Below are 13137 nucleotides of genomic sequence, written 5' to 3'. Positions count from 1 at the left end.
TTGTTGCACATACTGGTAAAAACTTCTCCTTTTTTGCTGTACTCATGTATTGTGCAATGCCCTACCCTGAACTTGTTTCTTAGGATGTGTGAGTAAGCTGACCAGCAGTTTCCTTTCCTAAAAAAAAAAGAGAGATAGAGAGCTTAGAAGTGTTTCTTAAAACCTTTACTCTTACAGCGAATCAAATTCTACTTATAGCTGTAACTCAAACTTTCAGCAGCATTTACTCTGGATAGGCAGTTATAGTGAGGATAGAAAAGTAGCTATGTTCACATTAGGGTTGCCAGGTCAGAAGCATCCCAAAACCTGAGATTTGAGGGGCGGGCCTGAGTGATGTCATGGGGCGGGCCTGAGTGATGTCATGGGGTGGGCCCGAGTGATGTCATTAAGCATCAATCACAGTTGCTTGGAGCATACAATTAAAAAAAAATCTGAGCTAAAAGATGCAGCCTGGGTGGGGAACATTTAATCTAGCCTACTTGTTTCAGCAAGAAGGGTTAAGTGCCTTCAGGCCAGGGCAGTCACCAGAAGGCCACTGCAGAGACAAAGGAGCCTAGTGTTGTGGAGATGTTAGATGGGAGCTTTGGGGAGTAAAGATGGATGCTCCTGAAGGCTGCAATTCTAAACACACTTCCTAAGGTATTAAGCCCCATAGAACTCAACAGGACTGACTTCTAAGTAGATATAGTTTGGATTGTGCTGTTGGTAAACCTTGACTAGGGTTCTTCTGCAAAGACATCCATATCCAAGCAGGGTTGGCAACCCCCTGCCTGGAATACCCTGCCCTTATCTTTTAACGTTGCTGCTCCAAACTTTTTTACAGATTTGACCCTTTACTTCAGAAAGAGGTCTGAGAAATGAGTAAGAGTAAGAAGTATCTTTTAAAATTGTTCTTTTCAATTCACTCTTGAATGAACATCATACCTAGGGCAGATCCACACCATTCATTTAAAGCACATTCAACACATATACATACTAACTATGAAAAGTTGGTGTTATTGGGGGCATGTTAGGCCCCTGCTGCAACAATTTCATCAGCTTCCTGTCCATTTCCATGCCCAAGGCAAAGTGCTGGTTAGGTAGCTGATTCTTAAAGTTAGTGGGGGCCTTATAGGCCACCTTGCCCAACCTCCTTTTTCATACTGGAGATCTAGAGCTAGAGTATCCCCAGTAGATGACTGTCCATCCTTGAGGACCTTTAGGGAGGGAGATCTCACCTCTCCTCTCAGGAATTGGTTCCACTGTCGAACTTGTACCATCAGAAAGTTTCTGCTAATGTTCAAGCAAAATCTACCCTCCTATAACACAAACCCGTTAGCTTTGTCCTGCTCCCTGGGGCAACAAAGAACAATTCTTTGCCCTCTTCTGTTTGACATCCCTTCAGATGTTTAAAGAGTGTTGTTATGTGTTTCCTGCTCCCCTCTCTGGCAATCTTCTCCAGCAGGCTAAACTCAGATCTCTCAGTCTTTCGCTATAGGACTTTGGTTTCCTTCCCACTTGAGGCGGGGTGGGGGGGATATTCTGCAATACCACCAATTTTATTCAAGATGCATACGAGACAGCAATTCCAACAGGTATAGCTTTTCTCAGTGTGGTGATGTGGAGAGCATTAACCATTCAGTGTGAGTCTTTGCAGAAGTTAAAAAGCTCTCTGTGCCAGCTAGCATACTGTTGGTATTACATAAACATTGGGCTGGCTGTATAGTGAAAGGTATAATAAGACTTAGTGTTGCTGGCTGATGATATGGCTATTGCCTATCGTGATGCCTAATGTGTTTTGTATTTTTTAATTGTAAATTGCTTTGAGATGTCTCATAGGAACCGATTCATAAATGTAATAATATATTTATTGTTTGTTTATTTCATGAAGATAGGTGGTTGAAGAGGTGAAGTGGGACTGAACAATAGTTGACCTCTCGGAGATGTCTTGTGGGATTGGAGGGCAAGAAAGTTGTGGGGTGTAGACAAGGCTGCTTAGTCTCTTCCAAAGAAATTGTTATGTACTAGACTAAATGATGGGGCTGGTAGGCGAGCAGTGTGCCAAGATGAAGGGAAAAGGAGGGTCTGGCTTGCAGGCCAAATATATCAACACTTTGATTGTGCCAATATCTGTGGGGAAAAGGCCTGCTGCTTCATGGGTGCAACCTGCTGTAGCAGCCTGTGAAGATAAAGCTGGAAGGAGGAGACACAGCATTTCTGGACACATCAGAATGCAGCCATGCCTAGATGCTTATTAAACATGGAGTTCCCTGATGGACAGGTAGGCTGCATCTGGAGCCATTAGGCTCACAGAGTCTTAGGCAGTGTAGAGTGCAGCAGCATCCCGTTGTCTAGGCCCCTGGTTGGCAGCTAACATTTAACCAGGACCATATGTTGCAAAAGCCAAAAGGCTCTGTCCGCTAAATCACTGCTATAGGAACCAAGGGGAAGGGCCATAGCTCAATAGTAAAGCACATGCTTTGCATGCCAGAGGTCCTGGGTTCAATCTCTGGGATCTGCAGGTATGATGGGAAAGACCTCTCTCTGAAATCCTGGAAAGACACTGCTAGTTGGAGTGCTCATCTGACTTGCTATACGGCAGAGGGCTGCTTAACCCCCTTCTCCTGCATGTTAACAGGACCCGAGTTCTCCCAGCTGCTCACTCTGTGCCTTGGCTTGTGCATAGATGTGAGCAGCTGAAGTACCTAAGGGGAAAACTCTATGACAAAGGCTCTGTTGCTATTTGTGGTTGATGGCGTGGGGGGCAGAGAGACGGGTTTAGGAACTCTTTGCTTCTGTTTCAACTTGAGGGAAAGTGACTGAAGTGCGTAAGTATGTGGCAAGCATGCTTGAGATCAGGGTATATGCTATGGACAATAGGAAGACTTTGGGGCTGGATTTGGCCCACAACCCTTTAAGTTACCTAACTCCAGTTAGGGGGATAGACGGCTCTTAGATAAACTTGACTGTAAGTTTCTCCATCCCCTCTAATTTAAATATTATGAATATTTCAATTTCCCCTTGTGAACTGGGGCTGAATTCATTCAGATGTTTCATAGAAGTTTCAAAACGTTTGTTGTCCAGACCCCAACCAAACCATTCATGACAGCCTCTGGAACCAGCTCTCATCTTTGAAGTGTTCATTTCTCCCTTTGTCCACTGGCAGAGGGCACTCTTACAAAGGTTTTCCAGACGTTCTGAAATTTCTCAAACGCAAATGTAATTGATACAGAGAGAACCAAAGAATTACAGACCTGTCTTCAATGATGGATACATAAAGCATTCCTAAATCAATTAACCATAGACAGGGTCTCCTCTATTCTCTTTAGAAGTGGCTTTGCGATATCAAGACTTAAAAAGGGCATGCATTGAAGACCAAATAGAAATATAATAATAGTCCAAGTTCATGTCCTCATATTCCAATCCAAAACTCTGGAGAGCTCGTGCACATGCCTCAGTTTCCTCTTTCAGAACATAAGAAGAGTCCCGTGGATCAGGCCAATGGCCCATCTAATCCAGGATCCTGTTCTCACAGTGACCATCCAGATGCCTATGGGAAGTCCGAAAGCAGGACCTGAGTACAATGGCACTCTCCCCACCTGTGATTCCCAGCAACTTCCAATTCAGAGGCATACTACCTCTGACACTGAAGGCTGAACATAGCCATCATGGCTAGTACCACTGATAGCCCTTTTCTCCAAGAATTTGTGTAATCCTCTTCTAAAGGTATCCAAGTTAGTGGCCATCACTGCTTCTTGTGGGAGTGAATCCAATAGTTCTATGTGCTGTGTGAGGAAGTGCTTTCTCCTGAGTCTTCCAATATTCAGCTTCATCGGGTACCCACAAGTTCTAGTCTTATAAAAGAAAGAGAAAAACGTTTCTGTATCCACTTTGTCCATACCATGCAATAACCTTATAGACCTCTATCATGTCTCCTCTTACTTACCTTTTCTCTAAACTAAAAAGTCCTAAATGTTGTAACCTTTCCTCACAGGGGAGGTGCCCCATCTGCTTGATCATTTTGGTTGCCCATTTCTGAACCTTTTCAGCTCTACAACATCATCTCTGTGGTAAGGTGACCAGAACTGTACACAGTATTCCAAGTGTGGTTGCACCAAATATTTGCATAAAGGCGTGATATTGACAGCTTTATTTTCATTTCATTTCCTAAATTATTCCTAGCATGCAACTTGCTTTTTTCACACCTGCTGTGCATTAAGTCAACACCTTTGTCGAGCTATCCACTACAACCCCAAGGTCTCATTCCTGGTCAGTCACTGCCAGGTCAGATGCCATGAGCAGACAGTATATGTGAAATTAAGATACTTTGCCCCCATGTGCATCACTTCACACTTGTTTACATTGAATTGCATTTGTCATTCTACTGCCCTTTCACTCAATTTGGAGAGATCCTTTTGGAGCACAAGTTCTCTTTGTTTTAACCATCCTGAACAATTTGGTATCATCAGCAAACTTGGCCACCTCACTGCTCACCCCTAATTCTAGATCATTTATGAACAGGTCCCAATACCGATCATTGGAGAACTCCACTTCCTTTATCCCTTCATTGGGAGAACTGTCCATTTATTCCTACTCTCTGCTTGCTGTTCCTTAGCCAGTTGCTGATCCACAAAAGGACCTCTCCTGTTATGCCATGATGGCTAAGTTTGGTCAGGAACCTTTGATGAGGTACTTTGTGAAAAGGTTTTTGAAAGACTAATTACACAATGTCAACTGGATCACTTCTATCCAGTTGATACTCTCAAAGAACAGTAAAAGGTTAATGAGAGAGGACATAGCCATGCAGGTCATGCTGATCCTGCTTCAGCAAGGCTTATTTTTCTATATGTTCAGTAATTTTCTCTTTGACAATGCTTTCCACTAGTTTTCCCAAAACAGACATTAAACTAATCACCCTGTAGTTTCCATTATCCACCCTGAACCCCTTTTTAAAAACTGGTGTTACAGTGGCCACTTTCCAGTCTTTAGGTACAGAGGCTGATCCTAGGGACAAGTTAGATATTTTTGTAAGCAGATCAGCAGTTTCATATTTGTGTTCTTTAAGAACTCTTGAGTGGATGCTATCAGGACTTGGAGATTTGTCAGTATCTGTATATAAGGCCTAGAACTTTGTCCTGTTAGCACTGTTTGCCTCAGTACCTCAGACTTCCTTCCTATGAAAGTTAGTTCATAGGATCTGCCCTACAGTGCAAAAAATTAATTTAGCTTCTCTGCAGTCTCCTTATCCTCCTTTATTATATCTTTGATTCTGTTGTCATCCAAGGGTCCAACCACCTCCCTAGCCAGTCTCCTGCTACTATTATATTTAAATATTTTCTTGCTGTTGGTCTTTATGTTTTTAACAATGTGCTCCTCATATTCTTTTTAAGCATCCCTTACAGTCTACTTAAATTTCTTTTGCCGAAGTTTGTGTTCTTTTATGTTCTCATTTGGACAAGACTTCCATTTTCTAAAGGAAGCTCTTATCTCTAATAGCTTCTTTGACTCTGTTAACTACACAGGCATCCTTTTGGCCCTGGTGGTATCTTTCCTGATCTGCAGCATACGCTCCAGTAGAGCTTCTAATATTGTGGTTTTAAACAACTCCCAAGCATTTTGGAGGGATTTGATCCTCTTGACTTTCCTTCTCAACTTCCTTTTTAATCCCCTCATTTGGGAAGTTTCCTCTCGCTTTTTTAAGTCAAATGTGACCATGTTGGATTTTCGTGGCAATTCACATATATATTGAATTTGATAGTACTATGGTCACTGTTCCTAAACAGTTCAGTAACACATCTCAAACCAAGTCCTGGATGCCGCTTAAGATTTAAGTCCAGTGTTGCCCCTCCTCTAGTTGGTTTCATGACCTACTGTTCTAAGGCACAGCCATTTAGGGTATGTAGAAATTTTACCTCTTTGTCATGACTCGAGCACATAAGTCACCTATTACTACAGCATTCTCTTAGATGTTTGCTGTCACTAAACATAGCAGAGAGATACATTTCTTGGCCCACAGGCTGTGAACACTCTGTTGCTAATAGCAAAATGTTTCCATTAGCCACACCTGGAGGGGGAACAGGTTGATCTGCTGATCAGTTGTGAAATCTCTCTGAAGCTGATTTAAAAAAAATGCATTCAAGCTGATTCCACCATGTTTTACAGTAAAAAGAGTTGGGGTTTGACTGGTGCCATGTGCCCCTCTTTTCAGAAGAGAAAGGTGGAGACGCACTGGAACTGGCAGAACTGTGAGTTTCTACACTTAGCCTCTGCTACACCAGCTTTACAACATGGCTGTGTGCTTAATGAATTCTTGCAGTATGCAATTGGCCCATCTTTGAATGAGTTGCTAATTTTTACTTTGGTGAAAGTTTCATAGCCAGCTCCACTGGATACATCTCCTCCCCCAGATTCATGGGAAGTTGCTTAAATAGAGTCAGACCTTAGGTCTATCTAGCTGAGCTCAGGCTACACTGACTGGCAGCAGCTGTATAGGGTTCCAGATAAAGGTCTGTCCCAGTCCTACCTGGAGATGCTAGGGATTGAACCTGGGACCTTCTGCATGCAAGGCAGATGCGTCTACTGAGCAATGTCCCTTCCCCAAATTCAGAGGGTTTCTGTTTACCATGACCGTATGTTTCTCTTTCTCGCACATGTCCCAATATTCACTGCAGTACTCTTAATGGCCACAATTCAGTGGCATATCCTCCAAATATAACTTTCTCATAAGCTTCTGTTCCTATTCTGTCACTATGTGTCCATGTTTCTGGTACTGTACTAAATTTGTACTGCATGCTGGGATGGGACTTGCTGACTAACCACTCCTCTCCACTGCTAACTGTTTGTGTTTGGGGTTATAACCATATGTCGTATATTTTCTAGGCATAAGATGGTGATTGAGAATAAACCCTTTATTTATTTGATTGATTGATTATCCCACCCTTCCTCCCAGCAGGAGCCCAGGGTGGCCAGCCCCAGGACATCTACACTTGAAATATATGCTTCCTGGTTTAGAAAAAAAAATATTTTAAGAATAATATTTCAAGAACAAAAAATTGGTGGGGGGTGCTGCCAACTCTGTTTGAAGTGGCTCATTCATTTCCCCAGTTCACTTGCTTTGCACCTTCTGGTTGCCTACTTGACATAATATAAAAATATCAGGCCAAAGGTCCATCTAGTCCAGCATCCTGTTCTCACAGTGGCCAACTGGATGCCTATGGGAAGCCCACAAGAAGGACCCGAGTGCAGCCACGCTCTCCTCACCTGTAAATAAATATGCCAGTTTTCCTATATATCAGTTCTTTTGTATGTTTTTTTTTTTTAGGATCAGATATGTGCTTGTGTGTGTATATTGTGCTTCGCAACTGCGTTTTTTACATACAGTCCTGATAGGCCAGGAGTGGGCAGACCTCAGGCTTGAAGAATCTACTTTGGTTGGGGGGGGGGGGTTACCAGAGCCGCAAGATCCACCACCCAGAGCAGGTGCAGTTTAGAATGAAAGAATTCTGAGCCCAGGTATTCATTCAGCTGACCTGAAAAAAGCACACAGTCCTTCCATACTAAACTCCACTGCTGGTTCCATCAAGCTTTCTTCATTTCAGCCGTATAATTTAGGACAGGGGGCTCATTTTGTTGTTGCTATTGTTAAACAATTGGGAGTTAGACATCTTTGCCAGATACCTCCCGGCGGATCCATATCTACCTTCTGTCCATTCCTGGCTTAGGCAATAATAGTTGTCAACAGTGGAAGGAGTGCCTGGCAGCTGCCAGTTTAATGGTCTTTGCAAGCACCTTAATCAAATGACAAGTTAGCCTATGGGCAAACCATATTTAGAAGCATTCCTGATTTGCCCAGATTACTCAAAATGTCATTTTTCTCAATCTGGAATTGTTCATGCTTGTCTGCAGCATGCTGCCTTCAATCTAGACTGATTCCAGATCCTGCCATTCACAAGTGTGTGTGTGGTTACTTAATGTTTGGAAATCTTCCCCTTGATTAAGATATCCACACTTTTAACTCCATGTACATGCCCTGGATGACTGCAAGCTTGGCAAACACCCACCCATGTCATTGGGCAGGTGTGAACACACACACAAAGTGCTAGACCACCCACATCTATTTTCAAGACACTGCAGGGTAATGCAGAATAAATCTGCAGTGAGCTTTTATTTTTGGAATGAAACCAGTTTTTCAAGAAAAACTTTTCAAGGCAAAAAATATGCAATGGATCTAAATGGTGTGTGAGCTAGGGATGGGCAAGAAATTCAGTTCACATTTCAAGCCAAATATATCAAATTTGACTTCCTGAAACAATATGAGAACTGAAACACAGCTGTCCTTCAATATTTGCCAACCAAACACTGTTTACAAAAATGCATATGTTAAGGGAAAGTGCAAAAAAAATGAAAACAACATAGAAAAATGCATTATATGAGGATAAAGTGCTTTCAAAAATGTGTACATTATTCAGAACTGCCCACAAAAATATGCTTATTAGGAGAAATCCACATTAAAATGCTAGAGAATTTTCATGAGGATTTTTTAAAATTTGCCAATTGCTCCAGAAATGTGGAAAACTGAGAAACAGAGAACCAAAGCTGATAGATCTTTCTATACCCAGTGTAGATTATGTAGGAAAAAACAAGTACTCAATTTCTATTGATTTTAGAATAAAACATAGTGTATGCAACCTGAGCCAGTAGTCAGGCATTGCTCCTGCTGGCATATTTGCACTGTGCCGACCTCCCTGCCACCTTGATCTTCCTGCTAAGCAATAGAGATCCATCTGCTGGGAAGCCAGCATAGCGGCTCCACTCCACCCAGCAAGCTGCTTCTGTTTTAAAACTCATTCAGGTTTTCATTCCTTGGTTCCTTCTATCCCAGCTTTCCCCGAGATGGTGCCCTCCAGATGCTTTGGCCCCAGCCAGCATGCCTTTTGGATTTCTTGATAGTGTTCCCTCCACCTTATCCTCCTCAAGCCAGATGTTAGAACCCTCCAGACATTTTGGTTTCTTCACCAGAAACTCTGTAAAAAAATTCAGTCTCAACTATTGTCTGGCATACAAGTCATCTTTCCCAAACTGACCCCAGATGAGCGTTTACAGTGACAGTTCTGAAAAATGATTAAATAATGAGCCCTCATTGAAAGCATCCATGGCAGTTCTATAGTCCATGAAAAAAATGATTAGCTGCTATGCATTCTGGGGGGAAATGGTTTAAGTATTTTTAATAGCCTCTTTAGCCATTGCCAGATGCCCAGCATATCCACATATGGCAAAACTGGAACTTTATATTACATTTTCCAAAACCAAATCACAAGGCAGAGAATAAACACAATATTTTCCCATCCAATGGACCTTGTTTTGCTGACATCTAAAAGCTGTCTTCTAAACGCAGTGACTCTGCCGTTAGACTGTCAAAGTTGACTGCCTCTGCGGTAACACATGGGATGTTTCCTGGATGCTTTATGTTTCTCAGAAAGAACATGAAAAAGAACAATGTGTTTGGAAAGGCACAGCAAACAGCTAGATGTCGTACTGGGAGAAGGCCACAGTTTTGTTTCAAACATGTGGGGAACCAACTCACATCAACCTCAACAAGCATGTCCAATGGAAAGGGATGATGGGGATTGTGATTCAGCAACATCTGGAGGGCCAAAGATTCCTCACATCTGGTTTAAAATCTGGACATTGCTTCAGATCTTGTCTGGATTTAGCTTCACTCTCTTTGCATTCAGCTTCAGACCACAAAACAAATGCAAAACAGAGAGACCTGGATCAAAGAAGTAATAGAGCTTGCCTGTATCGGCATAATACTGTCAAAATCACACCTTACATTTAAACTACCACTTTAACAATCACAGCTTCCCCCAAATATTCCTGGGAATTGTAGTTTGTTGATGGTGCTGACCTCACAGTGCTACAGTTCCCAGTATCCTTAACAAACTGCAGTTCCCAGGATTCTCCACAACTCTTACGAGTGATATAATAATGCTTTAAATGTATGGCACGGATGTGATCAAAGGTTCCAGAACGGAGTCTTTTATGTTCACAATGAGGATTTTTACTAAACTTTAGAATTCAGTGTGTTTTTAACACTAGAAAAAAATAATCACTCTATTATAGATTTCATTAAAAGGTATATTAAAGTTTTCTAAAAACTGCAGTCCATGAGATTAAAAGACTCCTATTGGTGGGCAGGTTTAGGACATCACATTCTATTCCTCTAGCTACTACCTATAAAGTTTTCAGGTACTCTATTGGGTTTTCACTCTCTATTATGCTCTTTTAAAAAACAATCCTCCTGTTACTTATCAGGCCCCCAAATCCTGCCAAGCTTTTAAGGTGGGAAAGCACGTATGCTTGTCTGGAACTTTAGATCTTCAGAGGCCCTTTTCCAGGTTCCCTTGCCTAATGAAGTGAGGTAGGTAGATACCAGGGAGAGGGCCTTTTCAGTGGTGGTGCCCCAGTTATGGAATGACCTCCCCAAAGAGGCTCACTGCTGCCTACTCTGTATTATAGACACCTTTTAATTACAATCCATTGGTCCTTCAATTTTTACACCAAGTTCCTCCTTGCTGGTTTTTATGCTGGCTTAGTTGTTTAAATTGTTTCAACTGTTGTTTTATACTGCTTTTAGTTGGGTGGGTTTTTTTGCTGGACTTTTTGCTTTTGTGATTTAGTTTGCTTTTAGGGTTGTTAACTGTATTTTGTATTTCATTGTTTATATCAACCAGTCAGAGAACTTGGTTGGATGGGCAGAATATAAATATAGCGCACACACACACACAAAGCTGAAATCTTTTAAATGGGAGGAAAATGGGAGCTGTTTCTCCAGCTACTGTGACTGAGCTGACTTTCACGGTTTCCTGATCAATTTGCTGCTACTTTTTGTAGGTCACAAATATACTGTCTTGACACAGCAGGACCTTCTGAGAATGACACGTTTGTAGTCCTTATTAGGGTAGGAAGGGGGGCATTGAGGAACTCTCTCCCCACTTTCATCTCTTAAGGACCTTGGGGGGGATGGTGTGGTGAAGAGCAGAAGGCAGGGAGCAGCATCCATGGAGAGGAATTACTTGATTTGGGTGAACAGAGAGGCCATGGAAGATGATATCTTGTCTCCGAGCTTGCAGGTAGGGGTGGGGGAGAAATTTGATGCAGTTCTCATTTAAAGTCAAACACTTAGTTCACACTTTCTGAAATAGGTGAACCGAAACTTAGCTATCCTTCAAAATTCGCATTTCTCTGAATTTCACAGGGCACTTTTCCAGCCAACTAATGTGTATAAAAATGCATATACTAGGGCATAAAAATGCGTATGTTAGCAAATAATGTACACAAATGTGCTATATCAGGGAACATTGCAAAACTGTCTATATTAGGCAAAATTGCATACAAACGTGGATATTAGGAGAAATTCATGGGTAGCTTTTCATGAGGACTTTTTACAAAAAAAATCACAAACTGATGCAGAAATGTAGGGAACTGAGGTGTAGACTAGAAAAGAGAAATGGAAAGAAAATGAAATTGACAGATTTACCCATCCCTAATTGCAGAGGGAACTCCTATGGTGCAGAGCAAATGACATAAGGGCAGAGCAGGAGGGCTGCTTGAGAACTGCAAAGAGAGAGATCGTAGCTGGATTGAAGCCTCTTTCACTTGTTGGCTTAATTCTGGCAGGGAAGGGGGCAAGCCTCACCAAAGGTCAACCTTCACCAACCTGGTGCCTTCCTGATGTTTTGGACTTGAGCTCCTATCACCCCAGTCAGCATGCTGTCCAGAGCTGATGGGAGTTATAGTCTAAAACATCTGAAGCGCACCTAGTTGGTCTCATCTTAGGCCATTTCAGTTGTGGGCTAAAAAAAGTGGTGCTTAAATTTACCTGATCATTTCCCCCCTTTAAAAAAATTGATACTATTTGCCTGAAATCCCTGCTCTTTAATCCTAACTGAGAGAGGTGCCGTTTTTCATGATAAAGGAAAGATACTCTGCACATGCATTGCCACTATTCTTTATTACTGTTGCATATTTTCCTGGTCTCAACCTGGGGCTGATATACACATGTACAGATGAACATGTACAAATACACGTGGGCACACCCTGGTGCTTACCGTTTAGCACTCTATAAATACATACATAAACTGTATTTATTAGGAGAGATTAAACTAAAATGCTAACAAATTTTCATGAGAAAAATCAAAATGTTGCAGAAATGTGGAGAACTTTAGAAAAATTAGAAATGTAGAAAAATGAAATTGACAGATTTGTCCATCCCCACTCCCCCTTTGAGAGGGAAAATTCTTTCGTGCAGGTCCAGGGCTAGTAAGTTATACTATCAACAAAAACATGGTTGTTGCTTGGAGGTATATGGAGTAAGTGTGTTCCTTCCCTGTGCTTGCCCGGTCAATTCTACTGTGTTCATTCCCTCTGCTTGCCGACTCTGGTCCATTTTAGCCATTCTGTTGGCATTTCTTTATCAGTGGAACAGCTGCACTAGCAGAATGTTCCACTATCTGAGGGAAAGACTGCACTGCAGTGGTACAGCATCTGATTTGCCTGCCAAAGGTCCCAGATTCTATCCCCAGGAAGGACTGAACAAGCCCAGTCTGAAATCCTGGACAGCCACTGCCAGTCAGTGTAGACAATACTGAGCTAGATGGACCAAGGGTCTGACTCACTATTAAGGCAGCTGCCTACAGTAGTGACATATCTTGCATTCTACCAGCACAGCAGGGTTTCAGGCATATTCTATATCCCCACAGCTGGCACTGAGTACAAGATTGCTATATTTGTCAATTTTCCCATCTCAAGAAACAGGGCAAGACTATCATGAGTCCCCATAAGCTGAATTGGTGTAAAATATAACTTAACTCGTAGATAATGGAAAGCAAGCATGGATGTTAAAAGAGAAAAGCAGATTCCATTTTCATCAAAAGGAAGTTGGCAATACACCTCTCTGTGCGTACAATTTCCTCCATAGCTTATTTGGAGGCCTTAATGCAGAACACTTTTACAAAAAGAGCCCACCTGTTTGAGGAAAAGGTGTATTTCTTTTCATTCAACCAATGTGCCCAGGTTTTAAACAGCTGTGGAAATATATCAAAGAAATGCATACAACCACAACAATGAGAATCCCAAATATTTACAAAGCTGTAAATA

This window comes from Rhineura floridana, chromosome 6 (assembly GCF_030035675.1).
Source record: "Rhineura floridana isolate rRhiFlo1 chromosome 6, rRhiFlo1.hap2, whole genome shotgun sequence".
NCBI lineage: Eukaryota > Metazoa > Chordata > Lepidosauria > Squamata > Rhineuridae > Rhineura > Rhineura floridana.
The sequence above is the reverse complement of the archived record's forward strand: the minus strand, read 5'-3'. Positions refer to the sequence as shown.